The 13,991-nt window shown below is 45.7% G+C and overlaps 1 pseudogene; it reads right to left on the reverse strand.

Annotated features, from left to right (window-relative positions):
- Positions 1 to 1,966: 1,966 nt before the first annotated feature.
- LOC141176199 (uncharacterized) overlaps positions 1,967 to 13,991 on the reverse strand; it is a 55,523-nt pseudogene continuing 43,498 nt past the window's right edge.

Here is a 13,991-nt window from a genome sequence, read left to right on the forward strand (position 1 = left end):
TGTTCCCATGTCTTTTCAGCACTGTATGCATGTGTGTGATGATGTGTCACACACCACATGGCCACATAAGGTTGCAAAATGTTAAAATGAAATTTCCTGGTGAATGCATTTGTCTTGGTTGAAAGCAAAAAAGCATCAAAAACGCTACGTGTGAGCATAGCCCAAGGTGTGGAGGAGTATTTTTGTTTTTGGTTATTTATTTTGCCTTCTATACAAGTCATTACCCTGGAAAGGATGTTCCTTAACATATTTCCCAGGAAAATCCATTTTGGTTTTGTTTTTGTATGTTTTATGGTGAGTCCGTAAAAGTGCCTTAATACTCTGACAACGATGTTGACAGCAGTGATCTGGGAGTCAGAAATGCTTCCAGGGGTCTTCCCCATGCTGTCCCCATGTCATTTGAGCACTGTTCCCATCGATTTGGGCAATTTTTAGGCCCTCTGCAGACCGCCGGGGGTAGCAGCCTGAAAAATGCTCGAGTTTCCCATAGACTTACATTGGGCTCATTGCTCGGGAAGAGCACCCGAGTATTCCAATTTGCTCGACCCGAGCAACGAGTACCCGAGCATTTTAGTGCTCGCTCATCACTACCCAACACCCCTGCTTTCCTCACAACGGCCTCTCTTACGTTGAAAAAAATGTATGTGACAGATAATGTCCCTTGGACGCTCAGGATCTGGGCCATGATTGCCTAATGTACGGTGCGCCCTGTCAGTCTTCAGCTCCTTATCAATAGGGTCACCAAGGATATTATTGAATAATGTCTATAGTGTTGGCATAATCACTTGTGCATTGATGCTTTCAGGTATACACCTTATCCGGATATTATTGTGATTTTCTTGGTCATCAACCATATTAATCAGATCGTTTATTTGCTGGCTGTGAAGATCGAGTGTTTGTTTCTGAGCATTTTGATGGCCCACAACTTGCACGACATCATCCTCTAATCTCTGTACCTTGTCAGTAAGCTGTGACAGGCTAGAAGTGAGGGGACGTATTTCAGTTTTTTATGTGGTCTCCAGCGTTTGTATATATTGCTCTATCTATTGTTTAGTAGGGATAGACGCACAATATGAAATAAAAAATCAATTATAGCGTTCTCCATATCAGAATCCCCTGTGGCTCAGGGTGGGGAGTAAATTTCCCTGTGAAGCAAGCACTGCTCAGTATGTGGGCTTTGGTGAGAGTACAGGGAGATTTGTGGAGCTGTTTTCCTGTGAGGCCTACATTAAGAGAGAAGTTGGTGCAGGACTTACAGGCCTGAGCTGTCTGGCATCATGAGGGTTAAGACTGCTTCCTTTTCTAAGCTGAGATGAGGCAGTAATAGCTCCAGAGCAGAATGATAAGACTTTCAATAAGAAACACTGCATACGAGACATGCTGACGGAGGTGGAGGACCTCAGACTAACCTCGGATCTCTTCCTCCTTTCCCATATCGTAAGTCATGTTTGAGGCTGTAAATTGCTTATAATTCCCCCAGGAACACAGTCTGAAGAGAGTGCTCTCAGTGTGTGCATTCTCTCAGTGCTATGTCCATGCCATGGCCTTCCTGTTGATGTTCAATACGTCCAACGGCGGCGTTGATTGGGAGCAGGATTGTGTGATGTAACAACCTTATGTGAGCCCCGGGAACGCGAGTTGTGACACCAATGGAACGGCACCAGAACGGGAGGTGCGTATGAGTGTTTTTATTTTAACAATGCCAAACATGAGGAATGAGAAGGAGTTGTCCTAGTAGTGGAAAACCCCTTAATGAAGATACAATTTTCAGTTAAAAATGAAAAAGGCTTCTCCCCTGTGTGACTTCTCTGAAGTTTATTAAGAGTTGATTTCCATGTAAAACATTTCCCACATTAAGAACATGAAAATGGCTTCTCGTCTGTGTGAGCACTTTGGTGACTAAGAAGTGATGATTTCTTCACAAAACATTTCCCACATTCTGAACAGAAAAAAGACTTCTCCCCTGTGTGAGTTCTCTGGTGCTTAATAAAATCTGAATTATCGTTAAAACATTTCCCACATTCTTAACAGGAAAAAGGCTTCTCCCCTGTGTGAGTTCTCTGGTGCTTAATCAAAGCTGATTTCTGGCTAAAACTTTTCCCACATTCTGAACAGGAAAAAGGCTTCTCCCCTGTGTGAGTTCTCTGGTGCTTAATCAAAGCTGATTTCTGGCTAAAACTTTTCCCACATTCTGAACAGGAAAAAAGTTTCTCCCCTGTGTGAGTTCTCTGGTGCTTATCCAAATCTGATTTCTGGCTAAAACATTTTCCACATTCTGAACAGGAAAAAGGCTTCTTCCCTGTGTGAGTTATATAATGTCTGATAAAACTTGACTTCAATGTGAAATATTTTCCACAATCTGAACAAGAAAATGGCTTCTCTCCTGTGTGAATTGTCTGATGGTTATCAAGATGCACTTTCTGTTTAAAACATTTCCCACATTCTGAACAGGAAAAAGGCTTCTCCTCTGTGTGAGTTCGGTGATGTCTGATTAAACTTGAATTATTTGTAAAACATTTTCCACATTCTGAACAAGTAAATGGCTTCTCCTCTGTGTGACTTCTCTGGTGATTAACAAGATTTGATTTCTGGTTAAAACATTTCCCACACTTAAAACAAAAAAATCTATTCTCTGCTGTGTGAATTCTTTGATGTTTAAGAAAAGACTTTTCAAGGAAAAAACTATTTCCACATTCTGAACATGAAAATGGCTTCTTAGCTTTAGGAGCAGCTGGCTTTTTAATGCTTATTTTGTGACTTTGATTTTCCTTAGTAGTCGGTAATGAATCAGAAGACAGGACCTGTTTCATAGGATCAGATGACAGATCTTTGCTGTGAAGGGATGATGGTATATCTGGAGTAATGGCATTCACTTCAATTGTATCCTGTGGGATCTCAAGATCAACAGATTTAAAAATTTAAGATGTCAGCTGTCCCTCTGATCTCCTGGTACAGTCATCTGCCAAGAATAAAACCAATTATTATTTATGAATAAAATATCCTTAAAATTTATATTGTTGAATATTTCTACTTAAACTCTCCGTAAAAATTTACTTTATGTAAAAGTATCATTATTTACCAAGAAAACATATCACAGAAAAAATCAGCCTTAGGGTATGTGCACACGATGCAGAAATGCTCAGGATTTTTTCCTGAGCATTTCTGCATCTCCCTGGCAGGAAAAAACGCATGCGGATTGTACATGCGGTTTCCTGCCAGGGACATGCGGAAATGAAGCGGTCTTCACTTTCATTTCCGCATGCGGGTTGACAAGCGCTTCCCAAGCGATTTTAGCATCACTTGGAAAGTGCTTGTCAACTTCACACTATATAAATCCATGCAGCCGGCATGGATTTATATAGTGTGTGAATGTCAAAAAATAAAAAATAAATATATACTTTACCCTCTGATGGCCCCCGGTGTGCTGCTTCGCTCGGTCCCGGCTACCGGCAGTGAAGACTGAAGGACCTGCCGACGTCAGCGTCACGTGACCCGTCACATGACTCTGACGTCAGCGAAGGTCCTTCTTCATTCAACCGCGAAGTGCGGGGAACCAAGCAGGAGTGCTGCGCGGGCCGTCAGAAGGTAAGTATATATATATTTTTTATTTTATTCTTTTTTTTTTAATGGTACCTGAGTCTGGATGAGAGTCCTCTCATCCACACCCGGGTACCATCCGCACATTAGACCGCATGAAAAGCACATCAACATATACAGTGATGCGGATTCCATGCGGTCTAATGCAAGTCAATGGCGCCAAAAAAGCAGCTTTTCCGCAAAATTAATTGACATGCTGCGGATTTTTGAGCGCAGCGTTTATGCTGCGGAAAAATCCTCATCATGGGCACAGCACATGCGGATTTCAATTGGGGAACATTGCTGCCCTTCTACTATGCGTTTTTCATGCGTTTCCGCGGCGTTTACGCAACTGCAAAAACGCCGCGGAAACGTATGAAAAACGCATCTTGTGAACTCAGCATCACTTAGCATCACTTGGAAAGTGCTTGTGACAACTAGGTCACACTATATAAATCCATGCAAACTGCATGGATTTATATAGTGTGACCCGAGAGAGTGGTTAAAAATAAAAAAATAAATATATACTTACCCTCCGATGGCCCGCGCTGGCTTGCTTTGCTCGGTGCCGGCAGCGATGGATTGAAAGACCTGCCGACGTCAGCGTCGCGTGACCCGTCACATAACTCTGACGTCAGAGCAGGTCCTTCAATCCACTGCAAAGTGCCGGGAAGCAAGTAGGAGCGCAGCGCGGGCCGCCAGAAGGTAAATATACATTTATTTTTTATTTTACTCTTTTTTTACAGATTTTTTAATGGTACCTGGGTGTGGATGAGACTCTCCTCTCCTCTACACCCGGGTACCATCCGCACATTAGAACGCGCCAATTACGCAAGTACAGATGCAGTCTTGCGGAATTGGCGCGTTCTAATGCAAGTAAATGGCGGCGAAAACGCAGCATTTCCGCAAAATAATTGGTAGTGCTGCGTTTTTTTCCGCAATGATAATCCGCAACGGAAATTTCCGTAGCATGTGTACAGCACATGTGGATTATCATTGGGGAACATTGCTGCCCTTCTACCATGCGTTTTTAATGCGTTTCCGCAGCTGCAAAAACGCTGCAGAAACGCATTAAAAATGCATCGTGGGCACACAGCCTTACTAACACCAAATCAGATAACAAATGCATTAGCATTTTAGTGTTGGTTGGGTGTGCTGGGGTGTCTGTCCATGTGGGGTGCACTTATATAGTGCTGGGCAGCTCTCCTGATCTAATAGTATGAGCATCATCAATAGGCTACGCCAGACACTGTGCATCACACCTACCTGTGTGACTGGCGTCCTAAACAAGCTTCATCTGTGTGCATCTTTAATACTAGGCAACCACACCCTCCATGAATTGGTAGGTTTGTGAGTGGTTGCTCCACCAGTATTTTGCACCAGCGCTGCCCCCCCCCCCTTTATCATGGGGGTCTGCGGCATCCTGTAGCATTTGTTATATGATTTGGTGTTAGTAAGGCTGTATCTTTTTCTGTGATTTTTTTTTTGTCCTATGTTAGCCGTCATTATTCACCAAGACAATAACAGTTCACAGTCTAATAGAAAACCTCATAGGATGAACCAGTGGATCGTAGTGTTCAACTGTTTGTTACTTCTGTCTCCTAAATATGGAATAAAAAGCCACCAAACAATGTTATGTAGGTGAAAATAATATCAATAAAACTTCTACTAATCTCACAAAAAACAAGTCCCCACTCAGGTCCATCATCTGTCAATGGAAAACCAGAGGCTTCCACATTATTAGTGGCTCAAAGGCTCTTGAAAAGCAACATGGCTTCCATAAACCAATCCAGCAATATCCACTCTCCCAAAGTCAGATCTCCCCCTCGCTTCTGAGCCTTGCAGTGCGCCCAAACCACACTCAGCATCCATGTATTTGACATTACTATAGTGAGAAGAACCCACTTAATTGATGGTGTGTGTCTCCTGGAGCACAATCTGGGCACTATGTGTTGGGTAATGAAATTATATATTTGCAATTTTCACTCTCCAACATCCACTGCGTGCTAATTTCCGGAAAGTGCTGTGGAGTCAAAATAGTCCCTACTCCTATAGATTATTTCACTGAGGGTTATAATTTCCAAAATGGAGTCACTTTATGGGGTTTTCTACTGCTCTGGTTTTCTGCAATTTGGTCACATTAGGGCTTCTGCAAATGGTGTGTCCCATCTCCTCTGGGATCTGCTCCTGTGACGTCTGCTTCTCTTGCCAGGAGCCGCCTTATTCATCCTGCAGGCGGCGCTGGTGATGGAGGAGACATAGGAGCCAGAAGCTCTGGGCGGCACAGGCTCTGTCCAGCCACTAAGATTAGGTTGCCTGGGACCTGTAGTACCATCCAGTCTGGCAGTATGGGGGTGTGTGCTGGCCAGCTGGAGTAATCTGCTCCCTACTTCAGCCATTTGGAAAGCACCACACCCTACTAAAGCTGGAAGCATATTGCCGGAAGCTGCCAGATACAGCCTTGTTCTCCTCTGGGTCAGTCCTCTGTGCTCAGCTCCCGGCTTGTGTATTTGTTTCCTGTTGTGACCTCGGCCCGTTTACTGACTACTCTTGTGTCTTCTGATTTTGTATTTTCTCTGCCCTCCTGGTTCTGACCCGGCTACCTGACTATTCTTCTTCCCATCTCACTCCACAGAACACCAGGTAACACCATGTTCCAAGCTTAGGGGGTCTCTGTCTATGTCCAGATCCATGTAGAGGGGTTAAAGAATGATGAGCCAAGAAATCCTTGGGATCTGGAAAATGGAGTACCGTATATTCCGGCGTATAAGACGACCCCCCTACTTTCCTGTTAAAATATAGAGTTTAGGATATATTCACCGTATAAGACTACCCCTTTTCCAACGCATATCAAACACCGGTAAAAATTAAAAAAAAACAGATTTGAATTTAACATGGTCCTTTTTTTAATTTAAATTCTTATGACATGCAGGTATATAGCAGGAAAACTGTCACTCATAAACATATTAAAATAGGGGGGACCCCACGTCATTTTTTGGGGGGATCCCCCATTCTAATAGCTAGTAAAGGCTAGGTATTCAGCTGGGGGCTGATATTAGTAGCCTGGGAAGCTCCGTGGGTATTACCCCCTTCCCAGACTTCAAACATCTGCCCCAGCCGTCTGCTTAACCTCCGCTAGAGACTATAATGATGGTGGATCCCACGCCAATTTTCTTTTTAAAAAATCCTTTATTTTAACACTAAATGACAATTGAGGGGTTAATAAAGATGCAGTCCCTAAATTATTATTAATTTTGTAATTAATTTTTCCCAAAAATGTTGACGTGGGCTTCGCCATATTTTTGTGTCCAGCCAGGTACAGCAGGCAGGAACGGGCTGCCCCCAACCACCAGCTGCCTATTTGTACCTGGCCGGACACAACAATATAGGGAAGCCCTTTTTTTTTTAATTATTTCATGAAATAATTAAAAAAAAAAAGACGTGGGGCTTCGCCCTATTTTTGTGTCCAGCCAGGTACAACTAAGCAGCTGGGGGCTGGAATCTGCAGCGCAGGGAGGCCCAAGCTTTCTGGCCCCCCCCCCCGCTGCAAATTGCAGTCCGCAGCCACCCCGGAAAATGGCGCGTTCATAGAAGCGCCATCTTCTGGCGCTGTACCCAACTCATCCAGGGCCCTGGTGCGGTGGCTCACTGGGTAATAAAGGGGTTAAGGCCAGCTTGGCATTATCAGCTGGCCCTAAGCCCGAAATTCATGGGGTCACGCCAATATTAGACATGACCGCCATGAATTTCTAGTAAAGTAATTAAAAAAAACACAAACACCCAGAATAAAGTCCTTTAATTGAAATAAAGACACAATTTTTTAATGTTCTAAATTAAACCATACTTACCATCACGCCCATTCCAGCTGAAGCCAACGATCTCCTGCAATAAAAGTAAAATAATAAAGCAACCTCATCCTTACTTCTCCATGGTTCCCAGGACCGGTCCAGCTCTGCTACATTCACATGACAGGCTGCACCGCAGCAAAACGCTGCCGTTCAGCTTGCCATGCGGCAGACACTGAGAAGCGCAGGCATGCTTGTGCTCCTCAGTGACTGACTGTGACGGCATCCAGATGAGCCGAGATCATGTCCAATGAACTCGGCTCACCTCATGCACGTCACTGACAGCGTGGGAAAATTCTCCTGCTCCCCGCATGCGCAGTAGAAGTTTCCCACGCTGTCAGTGACGGACGTCCAGGAGGTGAGCTGAGTTCATTGTCGGCTCATCTGGATGCCGTCACAGCCAGACACTGCAGAGCGCAAGCATGCCTGCGCTTCTCAGTGTCTGCGGGATGACAGGCTGGATGGCGGCGTTCTGCTGCGGTCCAGCCTGTCATGTGAATGTAGCAGAGCTGGATCGGTCCTGGGAACCATGGAGAGGTAAGGATGAGGTTGCTTTATTATTTTACTTTTATTGCAGGAGATCGTTTGCTTCAGCTGGAATGGGCGTGATGGTAAGTATGGTTTAATTTAGAACAATAAAGAATTGTGTGTTTATTTCAATTAAAGGACTTTATTCTGGGTGTTTGTGTTTTTTTTAACTTTGACTATGGGGTTAGTAATGGGGGTGTCTTATAGACGCCTCTCCATTACTAACCTGGGCTTGATGTCAGCTGGCATTATAAGCTGACATCAACCCCAGCCCTATTACCCCCTGCCACCGCACCAGGGCAGCGTGGAAGAGCGAGGCTAAGTGCCAGAATTGGCGCATCCTATGGATGCGCCATTTCTGGGGCGGCTGACGGCTGGTGTTTCTAGCCTGGGAGGGGGCCAATATTCATGGCTCCCTTCCTGGGCTATTAATATCAGCCCCCAGCTGTCTGCCTAGCCTTTGCTAGCTATTAAATTAGGGGGGACCCCACGTCATTTTTTTTGGGGGGTCCCCCATTTTAATAGCTAGTAAAGGCTAAGTATTCAGCTGGGGGCTGATATTAGTAGCCTGGGAAGCTCCGTGGGTATTACCCCCTTCCCAGGCTTCAAACATCTGCCCCAGCTGTCTGCTTAACCTCCGCTAGAGACTAAAATTAAGGGGAACCCCACGCCAATTTTTTTTTAAATAAATCCGTTATTTTAACACTAGATGACAAGTACAGTAACCAGCACTGTCACTGTACTTCTTATATATGTGACTGACATGTTTCTATTTATCTAATCTATGTGTGATGCTCTATCTTTCTGTTATAAATTGTCGGGTACAGATGGTGAATTGCCGGCCGGCTTTTTTAAAGAGACGGTGCATGAAAACACTAATATTTGTTTTAATAAATCGTTTACACTAAATAACAAGTACAGTAAGCAATACTGTCACTGTACTTCATATATATGTGACTGACATGTTTCTATCTATCTAATCTATGTGTGATGCTCTATTCTTTCTATTCTAAATTGTCGGGTGCCGGCTTATGCCGCTGCTGAATTGCCGGCTTTTCATATATTGTCACAGAAGCGATGCGAACTTCCCTGCTCCGGACACAGCGCACCGCTTCTGTGACAAGTGAAAACTGTCGGCACAGAAGTCCTGCGCTGTGTCCGGAGCTGGGAATACGCAGCGATGTGTCAGTTTCAGCACAGAAGCGCTGACTGTCTGGACCTACCGCCGCCGTATTTTAACTCCCTCCACCTTATATTAACTCCGACATGGCAGGGATACGGCCACGGCAGCTTATTAACACCCCCAGAGTATCCCCGCATGTCAATTTATGAAAGTTCAAAAGCATTACCGGCGTATAAGACGACCCCAGACTAGACAGAAGATTTTTCAGTCTTCAAAAGTCGTCTTATACGCCGGAATATACGGTAGATAGCTACTAGTGTTGAGCCACCCCCGTAGTGTTCGAGTTCGGTTCGTCGAACACCCGTGTGTTCGCCGAACTGTTCGTCGAACTGTTCGTCGAACACCTTCGAACACCGTTAAAACCAATGGCAGGCAAACAAAAACACATAGAAACACATAGAAAACACCTTCAAAGGTGTCCAAAAGCTGACAAACTGCTCAGAAGACACAACTAACACATGGAAAAGTGACAAGTACATATAGTCATGCGAAAAGAAAAGAGGTGGAGGAGTAAAAGGAGGGGGAGACACAGATATAGGCATGTCATGCCCTTCTAAAATCCAAAAAGTGAGAAGCCGACACGTTCAGTCCGCTCCTGCCCGTGCCACCTCCGTGTCGCCGGGTTTGTGCCAGAGCCGCGGTGAACCCTGACGGCCAGCCCCCCTCTCCCAATACTGGTGCCTGTCCGCTGGTGGGTCGAGCGAGCCCCCCTGTGGTGGAGGCAGCTCTAAGCTTTTTAATTTAAATTGTCTCTCTAATTTGAATAAATACACTTTAAATCCATTTACAAGGATCTATTGGAGGGCAAGTCTCATGCCAGCAGCCGTGTAATTCCAGCTCCAGTAGCGTCCACTAAAGCTGCTGCAGTTAAAAAGCTTTTATAAGGATCGAGCTCGACTGTCCACCGCAAGGCATCCTACTGCCAGTCCGAGCCCCTATGCCTTGGGGTGCCTCCTGATGCTCTTCACTGAGTATCCCGTGGTCCCGAAGCATTTCCTTTGAAAAAATGAAGTGTCCAAACTACAGGTGGTGTAGCTTGCTTAACAGCCTGGATAATCTGCTGACTAGCAGACCCTGCTACTAGGCACAAAGTATTTCCTGGGCTAGATGCAGTTAAAAATTTGTAATTAGATACTCTCGTTGGATGCTGAGAAAGCATTCCATAGAGTCTCCTGGCACGCCATATATGATTCTCTTAAAAAGCTTGGGGTAGGGGTCTAGGGGACCCTTTTATAGCCAAAATCACGGCCCTGTATCGCAATACGTCACCTAGGCTGAAGATAAATGGAACTGTAGCACCCTGAGGGCTCGGTTGCTACAGAGGTATTGCACCTCACCCAGAGGTGTGATATCTCACTCTCAGGTAAGGATGTAGTGTGGATCAGGACCCGACACCTGCATGCATTACACCACATTGCCGTGGGGCAGGGCGACCAATATGCCCCTGAGATGGGCACGACAGTCCCTGTCCCTGGCTGGAGTGGGGGGAGGGAACACCGAGGAAGGGGAACCCTGTAGTGCAGGAGCAGGGAGGAAGCAGTTCCTGGGTGCATTGAGAAGGGAGTATAAAAGGTGGGCACCATCTTAGTTCAGTGCAGAGAAGTCTGAGCAGAAGTGGCAGGGAGCAGGGGCTCTGCATGAGCTCTGCTCCGGAGGCGGGCCTAGTAACAGAGGCCCAGGCCTGGAAGAGGGAGAAGGAAGGAAGAGGAGCGGAGAAGGCTCCAGGAACGAGGAACGAAGGGATCTCAGGGGTGCGGACGGGCGAGTCGCCACCGCACGCCCGAATCCACCTGCGTGGAGGGGTCAGGCCAAAGGGGAAGACCGGTCCCTGAAACTAGTGGAGGCAGGAAACGACCCTCAGCTAGAAACAGGAGGCTGTGACATTTTATGTGGCGCAGCCCCTCGCTACACCCGCTAGGAAGGCACCACATAGGGTCAGGGAAACTGGCGCCAAGTTTACCAAGAGGAGGCCCGAGGCAGCCGGACAGAAGGGTTGGTAAGAAAGGCCAGACAAAGGACACACAAAGGGGGTCCTGTGAAGCACTCCAAAGTTATCTGGGAGTTGTCTGAGCCCCTCACCTGGTGAGCACAGTACGACGTGGGCAGCCGTTACCTGCAGACGTGGTCTGGATAATAAGAACTGTGAGTAAAGGCCCTGGACTGCATCACTGACTCCGTGTCATTACTGCTGCTGCCCTGCATCATCAACCCCATCCTCCGCATACACTGCCCTGAGGCTATACTCCTCCCGTGGGGAGTTATGCTGCGCTCTGCTGCACCCACAACACCAGCCTCAGCGGTCTGCCCTGGAGCGGCGGTTCACTCTGACCGCAATCCACGGGTGGCGTAGTCGGACATTTAAACATCAAAACCACATAAATAGTTCCGCCACTGGTTTGACCGCCCTGAGCCACGGAACCGGGTTGCCGCCACGGAGACTACAACCACCAGCATCCACCAAAAAGGGTCCGGCTCCGGGTGTCCCAAGGCCCAGGGGGCGCGTCAGAACATTTTCATCACCTTTCACAATCACCAATGGGACAAGGCAGGGATGTTCTCTGTCCCCTCTCTTATACATCCTAGTGACGGAGCACCTGCTCTCATCAATTCGCCATAACCCCAATATTAGGTGGATTGAGGTGGGAGGCACCGAGTACAAGTGCTCTCTATTTGCTGATGATGTCCTAGTATATATCACTCAATCACATATATCCATCCATGCTGTTATGGCTGAAATAGATCACTTTGTTACATGGTCAAATTTTAAAATCAATGCAGCGAAGTCTGAGGCCCTCGATGTCTCCCTCCCCAAATCCATATAGGATTCCATCCAGTCCAACTTTCCCTTTGCCTGGCCCTCACAGGGTATCAAATACTTAGGAATTCCTATTCATAGAGACCTCTCCCATCTATGTTATCTTAATTTTGGGCCCTTTATTGAACAACTCCATACAGACCACGGTTGGCAAGTTAGAACTGTAAGATTCACTACGTGAACCACTGGTGTTTTGTGGAAAAGCACATGTACACTGTGTTCCAAATTATTATGCAAAAAGTGTTTAGGAGTGATAAGGGAAGAATTTGTTTGTTTGTCAGTTAAACTCATTGATGGTGATGTGTGTCAGGGCTCTTTATATCACTGTAAGCAATTGCAGACACCTGTGCTAATTAGTTTGGCAGGTGTGTCCAATGAAAGGCAAGACTACTTAAGAAGGCTCTCTCACATTATTAAGCAGCCTACATTTTCTGCCAAAATGGGAAAGAAAAAGGATGTGTCGGCTGCTGAGAAGCAACAAATTGTGGAGTGTTTAGGTCAAGGCATGACTACAATCAACATTGTGCGATGATCAGGATGAAGTGTCTTGGCAATCAAGAAGTATGTAGCTGATTCACAGTACACACGTGTGCGTGCTGATAAGGGCAAATTGAGGACTCTTTCCTACAGGCAATTACGTCAGGCTGAAAGAGCAGCGGCAAAAAAGCCTTGTCATAGCAGCAGACAAGTTTTTGAAGCTGCTTGTGCCTCCAACGTCCCCCGAACAACAAGATGCAGGGTCCTTCAGAGGTTTGCAGCTGTGCATACGCCATCCTGTCGACCTCCTCTATCCACTTCACACAAGCAGAAACGGCTCCAGTGGGCCAAACATTACATGAAGACTGATTTCAAAACTGTTTTGTTCACGGATGAGTGCCGTGCAGCGCTCGATGGTCCAGATGGATGGAGTGGAGGATGGCTGGTTGATGGACACCCCACGCAAACACGGCTACAGCGCCAACAAGGAGGAGGTGGAGTAATGTTTTGGGCTGGAATCATGGGGAGAGAGATTGTCGGCCCCTTTAGGATCCCTGAAGGCGCTAAAGATGAACTCCATAATGTATGTGGATTTTCTCAAACAGCACTTCCTGCCATGGTTCAAGAAGAAGAACCGTGTATTTCACAGCAAGATCATTTTTCTGCATGATAATGCACCATCTCATGCTGCACATAAAACATCTGCATCTCTGGCTGATATGGGCATAAAAGGGGACAAACTTATGGTGTGACCCCCATGCTCCCCTGACCTCTACCCCATTCAGAACCTTTGGAGCATCATTAAAAGGAGTGTCTATGATGGCGGGAGGCAGTTCACATCTAAGCAACAGCTCTGGGAGGGTATTCTGTCCTCATGCAAAACAATTGAAGCAGAAACCATCCAAAACCTGACAAATTCAATGGACGAGAGAGTTCAGAAGCTCCTTTCGAACAAGGGGTCCTATGTGAAAATGTAACATCACCTAGAATAAAGTTTTGAGTTGAAAACTGTTTGATTTCAGTTTCTAACAACCTGCTAATGCTTATAATTTCAAAAATGACCATTTTTTTGGTCTTTATTAAAATGAAAAGGTTGATCGAAAAGTTTGGGGGATCTAAGAGTGTGGCAACCCAGTAGTCATGATTACTTCGAATTCTGACAATATGAGGGTCATGCTGCAGGTAGTGCAGCAAGAAGGCACTTATGTGTCTTGCGCATCTCGGAGCCCCAAAATTATTTTCCGGGCTAGATGCAGCTAAAAATTATTATTAATTTTAAATCTGGTGAAGCTTTAGTATAGATGGCCTAATAGGATCAGTGCTGCACACTGCTACAAAGCCCAAATTATTTTCCAGTCAAGATACAGATAAACATGATTAGTAATTTTAAATCTGGTGGAGCTTATTATAGATGGCCTAATAGAATCAGTGCTGCACACTGCTACAAAGCCCAAATTATTTTCCAGCCAAGATACAGATAAACATGATTAGTAATTTGAAAGCTTAAAACGGTTGGTAGGGTGATTTTAACCAATCATCAAGCTTTTACTCTCCCCAGGATGACACA

The sequence above is a fragment of the Phyllobates terribilis genome, unplaced genomic scaffold, assembly GCF_046119375.1.
Source record: "Phyllobates terribilis strain yellow unplaced genomic scaffold, ASM4611937v1 Scaffold_17__1_contigs__length_24005725, whole genome shotgun sequence".
Taxonomy (NCBI): domain Eukaryota; kingdom Metazoa; phylum Chordata; class Amphibia; order Anura; family Dendrobatidae; genus Phyllobates; species Phyllobates terribilis.